The sequence below is a fragment of the Triturus cristatus genome, chromosome 11 (assembly GCF_964204655.1).
Source record: "Triturus cristatus chromosome 11, aTriCri1.1, whole genome shotgun sequence".
Taxonomy (NCBI): Eukaryota; Metazoa; Chordata; class Amphibia; order Caudata; family Salamandridae; genus Triturus; species Triturus cristatus.
Genome location: NC_140594.1, coordinates 667,303,172 through 667,320,594, shown reverse-complemented (window position 1 = coordinate 667,320,594; position 17,423 = coordinate 667,303,172). Strand labels below are relative to the sequence as shown.

The following is a 17,423-nucleotide window of genomic DNA, read 5'->3' as shown; positions in this document are numbered from 1 at the left end:
ACTGACACAGGTTGACTGACACTGACTGTCTGACTGACACTGACTGACTGACACAGACTGACACTGACTGACTGCTCTCTACTACTCTCACTCTACAACTCACTCTCTACTACTCACTCTCTACTACTCACTCACTATTACTCTCTACTACTCACTCTCTACTACTCTCTACTATCTCTCTACTACTCACTCTCTACCAGTCTCTACTACTCTCTCTCTACTACTCGCGCTCTACTACTCACTCTCTACTACTCTCTACTACTCACTCTCCACTACTCACACTCTACTACTCCTTCTCAACTACTCTCTACTACTCACTCTACTACTCACTCTCTACTACTCTCTACTACTCTCTCTCTACTTCTCAGTCTCTACTACTCACTCTCTACTAATCTCTACTACTCTCTCTCTACTACTCACTCTCTACTACTCTCCCTCTAGTATTCACTCTCTACTACTCACTCTGTACTACTCACTCTCTACTACTCTACTACTCTCTACTACTCACTCTACTACTCACACTCTACTACTCTCTACTATTCTCTCTACTTCTCAGTCTCTACTACTCACTCTCTACTACACACTCTCTACTACTTGCTGTCTGCTGCTTGCTCTCTACTACTCCACTACTCTCTACTACTCACTCTCTACTACTCACTCTCTACTACTCACTCTCTACTACTCTCTCTCTACTACACACTCTCTACAAACCACTCTCTACAACTCTCTACTACTCACTCTCTACTACTCTCTTCTACTCACTCTCTACTACTCACTCTCTACTACTCTCTACTACTCACTCTCTACTACTCACTCTCTACTACTCTCTCGCTGCTACTCACTCTCTACTACTCACTCTCTACTACTCACTCTCTACTACTCACTCTACTACTCTCTACTACTCCCTCTCTGCTACTCTCTCTTACTCTCTACTAACTCTCTACTCTCTACCTCTCTCTACTACTCTCTACCTCTCTGCACCTCTACCTCTCTGCACCTCTACCTCACTACCTCTCTACCTCTACACCTCTACCTCTCTCTACACGCACACATATAAACATATATATAACTGCATATGCATATATATGTGCATATATGTGTGTGTGTATATATATATATACACATATAAAATCTGCATATCTATATAAATACAAATATAAATGCATGCATACATATATGCATGTTATGGACATGAAAGTTTGAAAAACACTAATAAAAGCAAAGCTAAAAAGCCACCTTATTACAAACAGAATTGCTTTAACTTAAACAAGGGCAAGTCCTATTGCATTTTCAATGCTTGTTTATGTTGGTTCCATCAAGAAGGCATTCAGATGTGTCGCACATTTGCCATAAATTCTGAATGTTAACACTCTACTTGCTCATTAGGTCACTGTAGTAAAGCTACTGATCACCAGGGAAGTCTGCTGCTGGTATTCAAAGTGCATGTTTCAGTCTGCATGTCAGAATGTTTTAATGAAATAGAAGAGGATTTGAGAAGTGAAAATGTGCCCTAATTTTTCTTTCTGCAGCACTAATCATAATTTCTATGGCAAAATGAGCCCCCTCATTTTGTTCCTTTGCAAATTAAATGTTTTAAGTGTTACCACTTTATTCCAATCAAGATGGCTTCAGGTGTGCCATACTTTTGCCGTAAGTACGACTGTTAGAATGTCCCAGAGTGTTCTAAAGAACCACTCGAGCGCTGTCATTGGGCTATACTTGGGCTACATCTGGGTGATATTTGTGCTACATGTGGGCTCTTTTGTCTCTGGTGGCCATCTTGGGAGACTTATTTGTTATGAAGTTTCCTAATTTCCTTATTTACTCAGTCTCCTCAGTAGGAAATACTTTCAGTTTTTTACTTTGATTCCATCAAGAAGGCATTCAGATATGTCACACATTTGCCATAAATTTGGAATGTTAGCACTCTAGTTACTTATTAGATCACTGTAGTAAAGCTACTGCTCACCAGGGAAGTCTGCTGCTGGTATTGAAAGTGCATATTTCAGTCTGCATGTCAGAATGTTTTATTGAAATAGAAGAGGATTTGAGAAGTCACTCAAAATGTGCCCAAATTTTTCTTTTTTCAGCACTAATCATAATTTTTATGGCAAAATGAACCCCCTCATTGTGTTCCTTTTAAATTAAACTACTCACTCTACTTCTCACTCGCTACTACTACTCTACTACTCACTCTCTATTACTCACTCTCTACTACTCGCTCTCTACTACTCACTCTCTACTACTCACTCTCTACTACTCGCTTTCTACTACTCTCTACTACTCACTCTACTACTCTCTACTACTCTCTACTACTCTCTCTACTACTCACTCCCTACTACTCGCTCTCTACTACTCACTCTCTACTACTCACTCTCTACTACTCGCTTTCTACTACTCTCTACTACTCTCTCTACTACTCACTCCCTACTACTCCCTCTCTACTACTCACTCTACTTATCACTTTCTACTACTCTACTACTCCCTACTACTCCCTCTCTACTACTCTCTACTACTCACTCTCTACTGATCTCCACTACTCACTCTCTACTACTCACTCTCTACTACTCACTCTCTACTACTCTCTCTCTACTACTCTCTACTACGCACTCTCTACTACTCTTTCTCTACTACTTACTCTACTACAAACTCTACTACTCACTCCACTACTCACTCTCTACTACTCTCTACTACTCTCACTCTGCTACTCACTTTCTACTACCCACTATCTACTACTCTCTACTTCTCTCTCTACTACTCATTCTCTGCTACTCCCTCTACCACTCTCTACTACTCACTCTCGTCTCTCTACTCTCTATTACTCATCCTCTACTCTCTACCTCTACACCTCTACCTCTCTCTACACACAAACATATGCACATATATATATGCATATGCATTTATATATATGTATGTGTATATATATATATACATATATAAACATATATATAATCTGCATATCTATATAAATACAAATATAAATGCATGCATACATATACATATATGCATACATATGCATGTTATGTACATGAAAGTTTGAAAAACACTAATAAAAGCAAAGCTAAAAAGCCACCTTATTACAAACAGAATTGCTTTAACTTAAACAAGGGCAAGTCCTATTGCATTTTCAATGCTTGTTTACGTTGGTTCCATCAAGAAGGCATTCAGATGTGTCACACATTTGCCATAAATTCTGAATGTTAACACTCTACTTGCTCATTAGGTCACTGTAGTAAAGCTACTGATCACCAGGGAAGTCTGCTGCTGGTATTCAAAGTGCATGTTTCAGTCTGCATGTCAGAATGTTTTAATGAAATAGAAGAGGATTTGAGAAGTCAAAATGTGCCCTAATTTTTCTTTCTGCAGCACTAATCACAATTTCTATGCAAAATGAACCCCCTAATTTTACTACTTTGCAAATTAAATGTTGTAAGTGTTACCACTTTATTCCAATCAAGATGGCTTCAGGTGTGCCATACTTTTGTCATAAGTAAGACTGTTAGCGCTCTAGTTGTTCTTTAGAACACTCTGGGAAGCTGCAGTAGAACACAAAGGAATCAACTGACAGTCTCTGCCCTTGTTAGATGTACATGTTTTACTGAAAACGTCAGACTTCATTCTCACATAACTGAGAAAGATAATGTGAATATACAGAAAATATGCTCTCAGTTTAGCTTATAGATCACCTTCCAATCCGCTGTGGGAAAAGCATGAAAAAATAGCTTTCTCTCAAACATGATTCATGATATCCCAGCAGAAGGCTTTTTCACATGGTAAAATCACTTTAGAACACACCACAATTCCTAAAATGAGTATGGTACCATCAACAAATGATTTATAATGTAACTAAAGTCTTAAAACCTTCTATTAACTGCAATGCTTTTTAATGAGGTGCTATCATGTATATTGGTCCCAAGATGGCTGCCAACACTTCTTGGATGAAGTGCTGACAGCCAATCAGATCTCACGATGAGATGTGTGGTTAGGCTCCGCCTAGATATATCTGTGATTTTACTTTTGATTTTCTCAGCAACTACTGAACAGATTTACACAATTTAACCAAAAGGCACGAGTGTGAACCAAGGGCTACCTCTTTGCCATATTTTGTGTAATACCATTCAGCAGTTCGGGCTGCAGCTGCGATTAACGGGTCCTATGGAAAATTGCATGAGGAAAACCCGTTTTGGGACCCCCTTTTTTCTTGGCCCCCGCTTGATGAATCACCCAGTTTTGAAAATTTCACGAAGATTCATCAACCGGTGCCAAAGTTATTCCAAATAGAATGTTGCGAATTTCCTATGGATAATAGTTCCTAACTATAACTACCTATTGGCGACATACATATAAATACATTAATGGGATACAGGCAATCGCGTTACAGGCATAGTAGATGTAAACAATAGTTGTTAAAACTAGTGGTTTAAACTAAGTAGTGGTTAAGGAGTAGTTGTATAGACTGTAGTTGTTCAAGTGGTAGTTGTTCCATCATACAACCGTACAAAAGTCCTCAGAATCTAGATGAAGATGTGGCGAGCTGTTCCTATCACAACACCACCATGATAGTGGGACAGCTCGAAAAAAGCGAAGGCCAGTGTGGCAAGCTCTTTCTTGAAACTAACTCACCAAGGGGGTCATGCTGAAAGAAATCTCCAAACCTTTTTGTAAATCTAGCCCACAGTGCACTGATGCTGTTCCTCTGTTGAATCATTCTTCACCCCCACCATAGCACACCTCTTAAAATAGTCTGAACAGAACCACAGTCTAGAAATGACCAGGCAGAATATCATTGTCAGAATATAATCAGACTTTAGGTATAAAGAAAACTACACCCAATGGAGCTGTTTGTTTGTAAACATTATTTAGGACACGATATTGATGCCAAACAATATTTCTGTAGATGTTGCTCTGACATACAGTTGATTTTGCTCAAGCAGTTTAGTATCAACAGACATCATTTTGATGTTATTGAGATAAATCTGAATGGACTGGAATTCAAAATACATGCTGTTGCTCCTGGATGAACCAAAGACCAAACTGGTCACCACAGATTCCTACTCAGTCCATTGCTGCCTTTGGGATTCTGTTTAGTAGAATGAGTAGATACTAGTAGAAGAAACAAGGGAACTCTGTTCAGGCAAGAGCCTGCTGGTTCTTTCAAAGGCAAACAACAAATCACTGCACAAACTATCCAAACAAGAGGAGAAACATAAAGATGATGTTGCCAGAGTTGATGGCTTGCAAAAGGGATGATTCCTTGTATCGTTAACAACTTTGATAAACACACCAGGCTTGCATCAGAGGATTCAGAGACTTAGACACTGGAGTAGATGATCTCACTTGAAAGTGAAAACATGATGAGCATAAATGTTAGGGAGTGGCCCTTGAACCCTCTTCTCTTCCAACCCGTCTGTAATCATGACCAAACTCACTGATTACAAAAAACAGAAGGGTGGAGTGAAGAGGTAGAAGAGGTGGATACGTCCTCCTCAAATAAGCATGAATTAAACAAAAAGATCCACCCTTGTAGATTTTAACAAAAAGATCCACCCTTGTAGATTTCAACAGAGTGTCCTTCCGAGGACCTAGATGCACGTCACTCCTATTCTCTTGGAGAGCACACAGCTTTGTTAAAATAATCCTAACCCACCAAAAGGACCCACGCAAAAGTACCTCCATTTCCCCACTTTAATTATACCAGCTAGTAGGGACATTAAAATTGATTTTTCCGCATAGCCAAGTATTTTTTACCCATTCTATTCACTTCACTATTCACATCTGACCCTCCCATTCTCCCTCCTAGACTACACATAGTGCTTACTACTCAGTGCTCCCGCGTCTTCGTTGGTCGTAGCAAGCCCCGTCCTGCAGAGGGGGCGTATAGAACCTGATGATGAAGCATGCCACCAAGGGTCCTTTTGGTGGGTCGGGGTTATTTTAACAAAGCTGTGTGTTCTCCAAGAGAATAGGAGTGACACGACTCTAGGTCATCGGAAGGACGCTCTGTTGACAGCTACAAGGGTGGAACTTTTTGTTTAATTCAAACTCACTGATTTGCGGGGGGTTCTTGCACACACATCTATAAGATCAGGTTTAAATGGGTGTAAGGGCGTTGTTTGCCCTCCCCTTGTACTTTTTTCTTTCACAGTTGCCCATGAGTGGGTTAACAATCAATGAAGTTGGACTTGGCATGTAGGTGAGGGATTATACTTGTGTGTTTGTGCTGGTGGGTGAGGAAGTTGAAACACCACTCACAGGAGTGTTTTTCCTGCTTGTTGTCAATTAGGGTATTTTTGTTTTAAGACAACTTTCTCTGCTCTTACTTGTACTGTAGGCACAAGTAAGGGCAAGGAAAGTGGACTTAAAACAGAAGGTGCTTGAGGTCACAGTGTGCGCGTTCATATTCACTGAGCTGCAGGTTCCGTGCAACACTACATTGTACAAATACTCCCTGTTCCACCCTCTTGAAGTGGCGCTAGGGATATCACTTGCAGGTAATCCTAGGGTGGGAGGCATGAACTAATGTCCTAATCTTAAACTCTTCTGTTTTTGTGTGGATCCCTGTAAAGAGTATACTTATTTTTTTTATGGTTATTATATGGAATGTATAGGCAATGATTGGGTTGAGCAAGCCTAACTTTCTTTTATATTTAAAGTGCCGTAATGTTAAATTTGCCTTTTGTCAGATATAAAAAATGTGTCAGGAGAGGAAAGGTAAATACAGGCTAGAAGGTGAAGGGGCCAACTATCTCATAACTTTAACTCCTCATACGCTAAATATGTATTGATTTAGATTAGAGTGGTATTTCCATTTGAAGCGACCTCATTGTTCCTTGTCAATTAAGGTGGGTACTCAGCATGTCCCTTATGTACTTACAAACACATTTCTTCTTCTTGGAGTGGCACAAATTGGTAGCTAATTCATGCAGGCAGTCACATTGAGGTGTGGGAATGCTAACTGTGTTGCTCACCGTTACTTGATAGATTCTTACTTGCCCTTTCCATGGCCATGCTAATCACATTAAGATTGCAGCTGCCTTATGATTCTGGGTGGTGCAATCTGTGCATTAGGATGTGTGGAGAGTACTCCATTTATTCCCCTGTACAAGAATTACACATGACATTGTAGATGATCTTCATTGAAAAAGATGTTGACATTCTAGTGGCACATTTAAATTCTCTTTACAAAATCTTTTTTGACCATAGCTAATTATTCTTGACATTACACCAAGGCTAGTTAAAAGCCCCAGAAACTCTTTCTGAATGAGTTTTAAGTGACATTTGCAAAACATCTTGAAATTTTCCATTAAGCAATTTTTGTTAATATTTGCGAGGCAGGAGGCTGGGTCACACAAAAAATGTTTCACCCAGAGATATTCTCTGCTCGAATCAGTCTCCTACCAGTATTTCGCAAGACTTGTTTTCTAGAAGTAATGCATACTGACATAAAGAAAAGTCATGGAAGATACTCATAAACAAATTCTTCTCCAAGGGCATAACATTTACAGAATGTTGGGAAATTTCATGCAAAAAAAATATGATGTTCCCGTAGGGAGATCCAATTCTGTCCGTCCTTGGTGTGGGGCATCATAGGATAAGAAGCCAGATTGTTTGCTAACAGTGCTCTATACAATACGTCGCTAATGCTGATGTACATACTACGGAGCCTAGACTATTGACATTTTCTGGCCATTCAACACAAGTCTGGAGACAAATCGAGCAAATGTCCAGCATGGTTGCACAACAGTGAACCAAGTCAGTTATGGTAGACTGCAATGAGGCTCATGGATGTCTCCACTGTCAATGTCAAAGTGGCCATACATTTCTTACTATCTGGATATTTTTGGCTTCCTTCTTTACAGCAGCCTGTCCCCACCTTGGCCAAATTTGTGACTTGCTTCGATAGTCCCATTAAGTAATGAACATGCTGTTTTCAGTCTTCAATAATTTTATTTCGGTTCATCTGAACCACAAAAAGGACATACTCCAAATAAAAACATGATAGGATCTTTGGATTAAAAAATCAAATCAATACAACATGTATAGAATTAGCATGAGATCTTGGTTCCTCACTTAAAGCTAAAAAAATGTCTTCCCATTAAGACTAAAACCAAGCGACAAAAACTTCAAGAAAAAAACCTTAAAATACGCTTAAAACAGGTCTGCTATGCCATCTGGAAAGTCTAAGATTTGCAAAATAATGTATAAAATGGCACTGACATAAAGATGCCTAATGTGTGTAGTGCATTGTGCTACATAATAGTTATATGTATGCCACATAGAATTAGCTCATGAAATATCATAAAAGTTGAATACAATATGTATTAAATCAATATTCAGATCTCATACAAAGCAACCGACTAAAAGTATACATTCAATAGAAAAAAGCAATATCAGAAAGCCATGCTATAAAATCATTGTTTTCCTATACTGTAAAACGTTCCACAAATAGATTGCCACAGAGTAGCAGATAGTAAGAATGATAATCTGAGCCTTAACATTTGCAGGTAAAAGAAGGGAGGGCAGCACTGTTTAAGTAAAATAGCTACAGTATGTTGACTCCTCAATTCCTTGAATGTATGGTGCTCCGAGTGGATGTATTATCACACAGACATTTAGGTAAACCTTTGGACCAGTCATTCTGGGTTGGAAATGCCACTAAGCGGAGAAAGATGTCCTCCTAAAGCAAGTCAGGACAAACTTATGCTGGGTACTTTGAACAAACATTAAATATTTTTGTAAGGAACAAGTAACCAAAGACCTTTTGTTCCTTAGTACACTGGGATTAATTAGTTCATTAGTCAACCTAGCTTCCTCAAACAATGTGAGACATCTTATTTAGTTCTTTCCTTGATATGGAATGCAAAGTTTCAGGTGATTCAAAGAATTCTCAGTGCCCCAAATCTGAGCAGATCGGTTTGACATTTTTCAGCACAGGGTACATGATTTTATGCTGCCAAATTAAGGCAATCCAGGAATCCCTTACGATTCAAAAGAGTGTCTGGACTAGTCCAAACTTTGTAACACAGAAGAATGGGACGTGATCATGCTGTGCTGACTAGGAACAGTATCCCCAACTGTGAATGGCAAACCTGGGACAAACAGCTCTGAGAAACTGACAGAAGAGATCTAAAAATCAGATTCTTCACAGTTTGTACGGAGGTCATATTGTAGAATCCCCATAGCTCTGCCCCATGTAATGCAGTTGATATGCACTTGGACTTGTGTATAGTCAGTATTTCATTAACCAGCTTATTGCTGTGTTGGTGTGCAAACTTAGTCAAGGCAGCAAAAGATTTTACAATGTTAAATTTCCTTGCAATAATAGCAACCCTCCATGACCCACTCTGTGAGAACATGACCCCTAAATATGAAAATGAAGTGGTAAAACAAAGTTTATTGTTGTTAACAAAAAGGTCCCAACATCTTACTAAGCCCTTCCCACATTTCATTATAGATGTCTGCAGGATTTTGGCATAACCATAAATCTGAGCATGATCTCCGAAAAGGAAATCAAAAGACTTTGTAGGACCATGGAGGTGCGGGTCATAAGTATGACATCATCCGAAGAGGTGGGCTGGGACCGGTCTTTGTCCTCTTTGGGGGAGGTCCTTGCACCCTTTAACCAACATGTCACCCAGGTTGTTAATAAACTGGGTAAACAAGATGGGGCAAGGACACACCCCTCCCTAACTCCCCCCTCATGACGAAACATGGTGTACATTCACCCCATAAGCCATATCATACTCTGGCTCTACTGTCTGTATACAGATTCTGTAAAAAAAAGTTATAGAATTATTTACCCCTAGCTATTTTGAAATGGACCACAGTTTTTCATGATGAATGCAGTCAAACGCATATGATAGGTCCACAAAGACCAAAGATAAATTACCTTTCCTACCAAGTGGGTATTTTCCAATTAACAGTTTTAAGTTCAAGCACTGATCTATTGTCCCTAAACCTTTACGAAAACCATACTGAGCATCTGATAGTATCTCATTGCTGTCCGCCCAATCCTCTAGTGTTTACAATATAATCCTGCCTACAACTTTAATCGGGGAATCAAGTAGGGAGATTGGGAGGTAGCAAGATAGGTTTAAACGATCACCTTTTCTGTAAATCAGGACAAATAAGCATTTGAAATAAGTGCTAAAAAAAACTACACATCTACATCCTTCTAGCACCATAGTTAACATAGGTCCCCATAATGCAATATTTTCCTTGAAAAGATCAACCGGAATTCCGTCTGGTGCAGGAGCCTTCCCACCCTTTCTAAGCATAATAACCCTACTCACTTTGTCAAGGATAAACCTAAGATTGATTGCAGGATCCTCCCAAACAGTAGATGAATTTGATAACTGGTGGATAGAGCAAAATGGGCTATCCGTTCCACTTTAGTGATGGCAGTCTCCAAACGAAGTGCTCCCTCATCTTTCAGGAAGGGGAACTTATAATGCACCAAAAAGCTGTGCTATCTCTGATACCTGGGAGGCTTTGATAGAAGCTAGTTCAACCAGCATTTTAAATTCTTTTCCCTTTCCCTTAGTGCCAATCTATATGCTTGCCTGCAGATCTGAACATCTTTTGGGCACGTCAATCAAGAAGGGAAGGAGCGGAATAATAATAGATATCCAACAATTAAACATTGTAGTCTCAAAAGATGCAGTCCATAAAGTCACTTCCAGTTAACTTCTTTATTTTTTCAAGAATTTTCATATAGCGTGCTCCAACAAGTTTATGTCGATTTGTACAGTCTTATGTATCCAATCAGTTGATTTATACAATTTTAAACGGCCACAGCCACGCACTTCGTCCCCCTTGGGACATCATCAGGGCTGTAGAAATGAAAGAAAAACATAATATCACTATTCAATACATTGTGAATATCTACAATGGAAAATCATACTCAAAATAACAACATTTATTTGGAATCCTGCCTATTTAACAATTTAAAAAATGAAAGAATTACCCCTGGTTAATTACATCGCCATTGCATTAGCATAGCCCATGGAATCATATATTTTCGCATACTTTGTCATGGTTGCAATACTGTGAGTGTTGCCATAGAAAATATTATCCTAAAACGTCTATTGACCATTGATATTCACCCAATTGATATTTTACAACAAATGTCATTGCCGTTCTGAAAATCATTGTAATTCAATGATTTCAATTAAAATATAAATTAATAGCTTCTAATGCCCATTACACTAGTGTTGTTCACTGCCTGCACCAAAGATAGAACCTCTGGACTTGTGTCTTAATCGTCAACTGTATGAAATAATATATAACATACCTCCTAAATATTAATGCATCAATATAGATGTCAATCGTTGAAAGATGCTAATATTCATTGAATATACGTTCTCTCCAATGTTAAGTCACTTCTTCCAAAAAATAGAGTTTTCTACATATAAAACATAATATCTGATTATTCTCTCTCCAATCCATATTACAAGTCCTAATGTCATAAATATTAGCATTCATCATGATAAAAGTGCCTCCTTAAACGCTAATCCTCACCTAGATCAAGGTCTGCTCCCCTCTCCTCTAGAATAGCTTCCAAAATGAATCATCCATAATGAAACCAATTTTTTAATGACAATCTAAAAACATGGTAAAGGAGGACATCATTATTAGCCCTTCATAAACCTATCAAATAAGACTTTCCTATATTGATTAAAGCGAAGCGCTTTCCCAGAAAAACAATTTGCCGATTCATTCCTCATATTCACGAAGCATCCACAGCCGGTATGATAACTCTGCTGTGATGCATATTTCCCGCCACTACGCTTTTAAAAGTACAATGCACCAATCACAATTTTAGAAAGGTAGCCCTCCAATTAACATATGCCTAAATTGCTTTCCCTCTGGTCTGTACGGTGTTAGCCTATCATATTACGATGCTATCCGTACCCTCCTTACGTGAAAACAGGAAGTATTTCGGCCAAATTAACCTAGTGCCGTAGGTTTCGCCGGGGCCTCCGCGTCCCCGGAAACACTACATAATCCAATTAGTATGCTCCACCGGCTGCCTGGATAAAAGCAACCAATAGCGAGCTATCGTGTCTTACTCGCATGTTTCCTCTGCGGTCCGCAATGCCGTATGTGTTGTTTTCACTGCTTATGTGGTACTCACATTTCTAAGTACGAAGGTTTTCCCACATTGTAACCTTTCTAATCTCTCACTATTATATACATAGTCTTCATTTTACTTATATTCAAATCGGCAATATCGTGCGCCCTTCAATTAGGCATCGATTGAAAATTACTGCAAAGCGTCCAACGCCTGTAATTCCAAAAATGGTGCAGTGTTAATGCGCCCTAACAATAACTTTATGAAGGCACTATTTCTTGATGGGCAAGGTAGCTTTAAGATCCTTAAGCGCCTTCGAGCAATGAAGGTAAAACCAGCCTTGTTTGCGATGATTTGCCTGGTGGTCATGAGCTGACAAGAGTTCTTTGATCCCTCTTGAGATGTTTATAAAGGGCATCAAAACAACCTCAAAAACAACCAGGCAATCTGCAAAATCTTCCTGGTGTTCGGTAACCAAATTATTCAAAAAGTTGTTTGAATCTACCTTTGACCAATGTATGGAAAGACCATTGTTCGAAGCCACTTCTAAGCCACCTCAATGTTCTCTACGCTTATGTTAGCCATGTATGCGTGGTTTACCCAATGGGTAAGGTTAGACACTCGATCTCTCTCAGTGACCACTAACCACAGAGTATCTTAAAATTAGTCAGGACACCCTGTGGTCTATACTATGATAAAATGTAATCAATTACCACATTGATACTGCTACCATTAAATGTGCTATTAAAAGGAACGGGGGAGCATAATTGATTAGCAAAGGCAAGGTTGTGATTATATACCATCTCATTCACTTTATCACCATAATCAGTAGGAATAAAATGCCTTTGGTCAAGGCCTCAAGTGTCTATCAAGCCACATACTTTATTTGAAGGAAGGGGACACAGGTAAATATTAAAATCACCACGTGAAGCGATGATAAACTCCTTCTTCTTGATACAGCACAGGGACATAAGATCCCTGTCCAGCTGGCATAGTACTGTCAACATTTCCCAATTAGGTGCATTATTATAAAAAATTAACCACAACACAATTGTTTGTGATAAGTCCACTACAAGTATTTGGTGAAAACTAGTGGTAGATCAGGTAGTAACATTGGGAAAAAGAAGATAATTAGAGATGTAGATACACAACCCACCTTTTGTTCTGCTGGCATGCTGTTAAATAGAGTGCATAAACACAATGCAATTATCTCCGACAGACCCTTTTGTAGGCGGCAGATCCTCTGTCATTATCTACCAACTACATATGACCTTCAAGGCACAGGGAATCTTTACAATAGATAAAAAATCCACATTCTATAGGTGCAGCATGAACTATATACATTTCATACAAGAAATATTGCAGACCTGTTATAACTGAAACAATGACATACTCATCACCTTTATTTCCAAACACTTTCTCTATCAATCATTTCCCTCCTACTTTTGTCTCTTTTCTTTTTAATGCTTCCACATTTAATTTGACTGGCCTTCCTTTGTCTGACACAGAGCTATTTCCGACTCTCAATGTACTTCTACCCACTCTCATCACATTAATTGGAAAACATTGAGGTACTTTTCTTTCTGATTTTGGACTTTTTATTCTCACCACTTGCCTCTCTTCCACTTTTAATTTTCTCATTCCCCACTTTTTATCTAAGTAAATTATTATTAATTCTTGCAGTCTTAATGTGTACTATGATTCAACTTTTTAAATTTCTGCACATTTCATCAAAACATAGCCGTAGCCCATTATTCGATATAAGGTGTTCTAGATAACGTTTGTGAAATACATTTTCTAGAAAAGCTATTACGCTTTGCGTAGTTACATTACTCACAAATTAAAAAAGAATCGACTGTCATAATCATCCACAAAATTAACCAAGTGCATTCACCAAAGCTATCTGTAGATCCCATGATATCAATGTCAATTTTGCATCGTGGTTTTACATGATATTCCACAGGTGTCAATGGTTGTACCTTAGTTTTATGTACGCTTGTAGATTCTTTATCCAAAAGTTCTACCTTTCCATCTAATGCTGGTTATAATTATAGCAACTATTGATCGTGCTGTGTCCTAATAGGCCTTGATGTGCCTAATTCAACTGTTTTTTTTCCATCTCCTTTGTTGGAATTAGTTTGGTGGCTCTGATTATTCTTTTATCCCTTACCAAGGCCTCTACATTTGGTTGCACATCCTTCTCTTAAACATGTCCCTATTTGGTGGTGAAATTATAAACCCTTGAGCACCAAAAATATCCTTTCTGCTTTCTCTATAGCTTTTTTTACTTCCATTCCAACAACTTTTCCCTAACCTTGTCTTTTTGCTTCTCATCTTTCAATCCTTCTTGTTTTAGTATTTTCATCCTTATTTTTTAAATGAATCTGATTTGCAGTTTTTTTCAAGCTACAAACTCCATGTTAAGTTTTACTCTTATACATTTACCAGCCATCTCATAATCATTGGTGAGGCTAATCCAGAATCCTGCATAGTCTTTAAGCGAATTAGAGACTTTTTTGGCCTGGACATATTTTGAGTGGTATGTAACATGCATGGTCTGAAATGCCTGCATGCAAGAAATACTAGTCTTCTAGTTTTCAATACTTCATGCTTTTGTGCAGATTATCATTTTTTTTTATATTGCTTAGGTCCTGCAGTACACTTGCACTTGCACTAGCCTCTTGTATCTGATTTAAGACAGCACCAACAAAATCTGTGTTTGGTTGCCATCTGTTTATACTATGGTGCTATTTTGTAAATGACAACTAATAGAAAGTCATCCTTTTGTCCTGCTCACCCCCATTTTTTGCTGAATGATACTGGTGGTAATAGGCCCAGTCCAGTGCTGAGTCAGACAGCAGAGCCCAGGGCACAGTCAATGTTTGAAACACACCATATGTATAGGGTACACTATGTATTATGGTACACTTACAATTGGCCTGACCTACCCTAGAAGTCTCTAGTAAGTAATAGGGCAAAGGGGATTAATCTACTTAACACCCTAGTAGATAATAGGGCATGGGGGGTTAGAAGGTCAGCAGAGTTTATGCAGTTTGCATGTGTGCACTGCTGTGTGTAATTTTAAATGCAGCCTTGCCTTGTAGACTGCTTTAAAAGTACATTCTTACAATTGGTATGACCTACTCTATAAACCCCTGGTAGATAAGAGGGCAGGGGAATTGATTATTCCTATAAGACTCTGGTATAAAATAGGGCATGGAGGTTTAGTGGCCAGCAGCTTTGCTTGCACTTGCATGTGTGCACTGCTGAGTGTCTGTCATTTAAAAAGAAGCCCTGCCCTGCAGCACTGATTCTAAAAGTGTGTTCACTGTAAACTTGACGTTGGTGCTATGGGCACTTCAGAAGTGGCAATCTACATTATTTTTATATATTAGGTACCCCCAGACCTCTGCTATGTGTCCCAGGGTTGGGGGGGGAGCAAGTCATGTAACTATAAGCAGGGTCCTTATAAAAGATGTTTTATGAAACCCTGGTGGGGGAAATCTGCCCCTTTTATTCCTTTCCCCATTTTAGATACTTAGCTCATTGGCTAACATTTCAATATGTTATGCATGCATATTTATTGCTTGGAAGTGAATACATATCATTCAAAGACTTAAAAGAATGGTATGATAAATTCGACAATTGGAATCTATTTGGATTTATCAATAACTGGTCCAGAAAAAAGTTATACAACTTTTTTTTTCTGTAAGCCAACATCCAGCCTTCCTGCAGTCTTCCCTGATTGGTCAGCTCTAACAGGATTAGCCAGGCTGCCTTTATTAGGTGACAAGTGCCATCGCTAAGCAGAGGTTATCTGATGGTGGGAGTTTTGCAGCTGCAAAGGAATGTCTGAGCAGGGTGATGGACCATAATTGCATGAGCTTCAAAAGAGAACAGAACAGGCTAAAATGCCAGGCAGGCCCACCCCTCTTCCTACCAGATGACAGGCTAAGGAGAGGAATTTGCAGATGTGAGGAGAGGGCGGGCTTACGAAAATGTGCCACCCTGTGAGTTGGTTTAGCTAGCTCTTACTTCTATGCTGAGATTTCAGGCATGATGGATTTTGGAGGAATAGTGCTTTCTGGGAAAGAAGATGCCACACTATTAGGGAAGTGGTCTTGCACCAGGGTGGCACCCTTCATCCTATTAGTCAGGGGTGCCCCAAAGCAGAGATTAAATATGTGAGAGGTGCCTAACCTCGCTGTTCTGCTGTATGAGACTACAAGGAAAAGAATCACTGTCCTGCTGGAACCTGAATTTGCACCCAAAACCCTGCACTCTGAATGACTGCGCCTGTGGCACACTTTGGTACTACAGGCCTGGGGACGGTGTGTGGCTTAAAGAACATTTTAGGAGTGGCTCCCTTCAACTAAAGGTTGCAGAGCCCACCTGCATCATTTCCACAAACCTAGAGTGTGTCCAGTGGGTTTTAAGGATTTGGCTAGGTGCATGGTGGGAGTTGTGGTCCAGACCTTTCAGAGACCATCCTGGAGATTTCAGACCTTTAGATTTATGTTTTGGACACTTTGAACCCACAAGGAGGCCTTCAGGTAGCACCTCTTGAGGTTTGGAGAACTTTTGGGAAAAAGCTCAATGAGGTGAACAACCCATCCGCGAGAGTCAACCTTCAACAGCGACCAGGCTAGGATTTCAGGTTCACCCCGCTGAAGGCTCCAGACTTCCGTGATTCGACCTGCTCCTCAAGGAAACCTTAGTCTGAATCCGGCCTGCTGTGGAGGGTCGACGGCCATCAGAAGAAAACACTCCAGGAATGTCTCTAAGTGTGAAAGTAAAATTCTGACCCGGGCCTCCTGCTTAGTGTATCCGACTAGGGCTCCATTGCTGGTGGCCGTGAAATTTTGACTTTGTCCTGGTTAAGTGTGACCAGATGTTCCAGAGTGGCGCTACGAGCTTTTAATCACTATAGAGTGGTTAATCTTTAAAAATTCATATCTCTGCTTCCCTACATTGGATGTTTGTAGTTTTGGTGTCGGTTTGCTCATAAAAAATATTTGCTATTTTCATAAAGTGGTGTTGGATTTTTATTGTTTGTTTTCTCTTACTTATTTGCTGTATTTCTGTTTTTAAATGCTTTAAACTCCTGTCTCCTAGGTTAGGCCTGACTGCTCGTTGTCAGCTACCAAGGGTTGAGCAAGGGGCTAATTTACTGAGACCTTTACTTGACCCTATTCCATGTTAGTGGACTTATTACTAGTAATTTCTGCTGGAAAGTGGGTTATTGGTGGGGGGAAGTATACAGAAATGTTTCTATAATGGGTGTATCCTTGACTTTCGTCTTCTCAAATTGAACTTCTCCTAAACTATTGTATACATATTTCTTCCTTTT

General features: G+C 39.4%; 1 protein-coding gene and 1 long non-coding RNA gene across 9 annotated transcripts in view; one reads left to right on the top strand and one right to left on the bottom strand.

The window, feature by feature from the left end:
- The window catches only part of LOC146785286 (E3 ubiquitin-protein ligase TRIM39-like), a 581,054-nt gene that overhangs the window by 380,160 nt on the left and 183,471 nt on the right, over positions 1–17,423 (top strand). The gene's annotated exons all lie outside the window — the stretch shown is intronic.
- Positions 9,259–17,423, bottom strand: part of LOC146785287 (uncharacterized) — a 33,512-nt gene continuing 25,347 nt past the window's right edge. The window contains exon 2 of the long non-coding RNA XR_014970613.1: positions 9,259–10,832. This is a non-coding gene — a long non-coding RNA (uncharacterized LOC146785287). The remainder of the gene's footprint in view (positions 10,833–17,423) is intronic.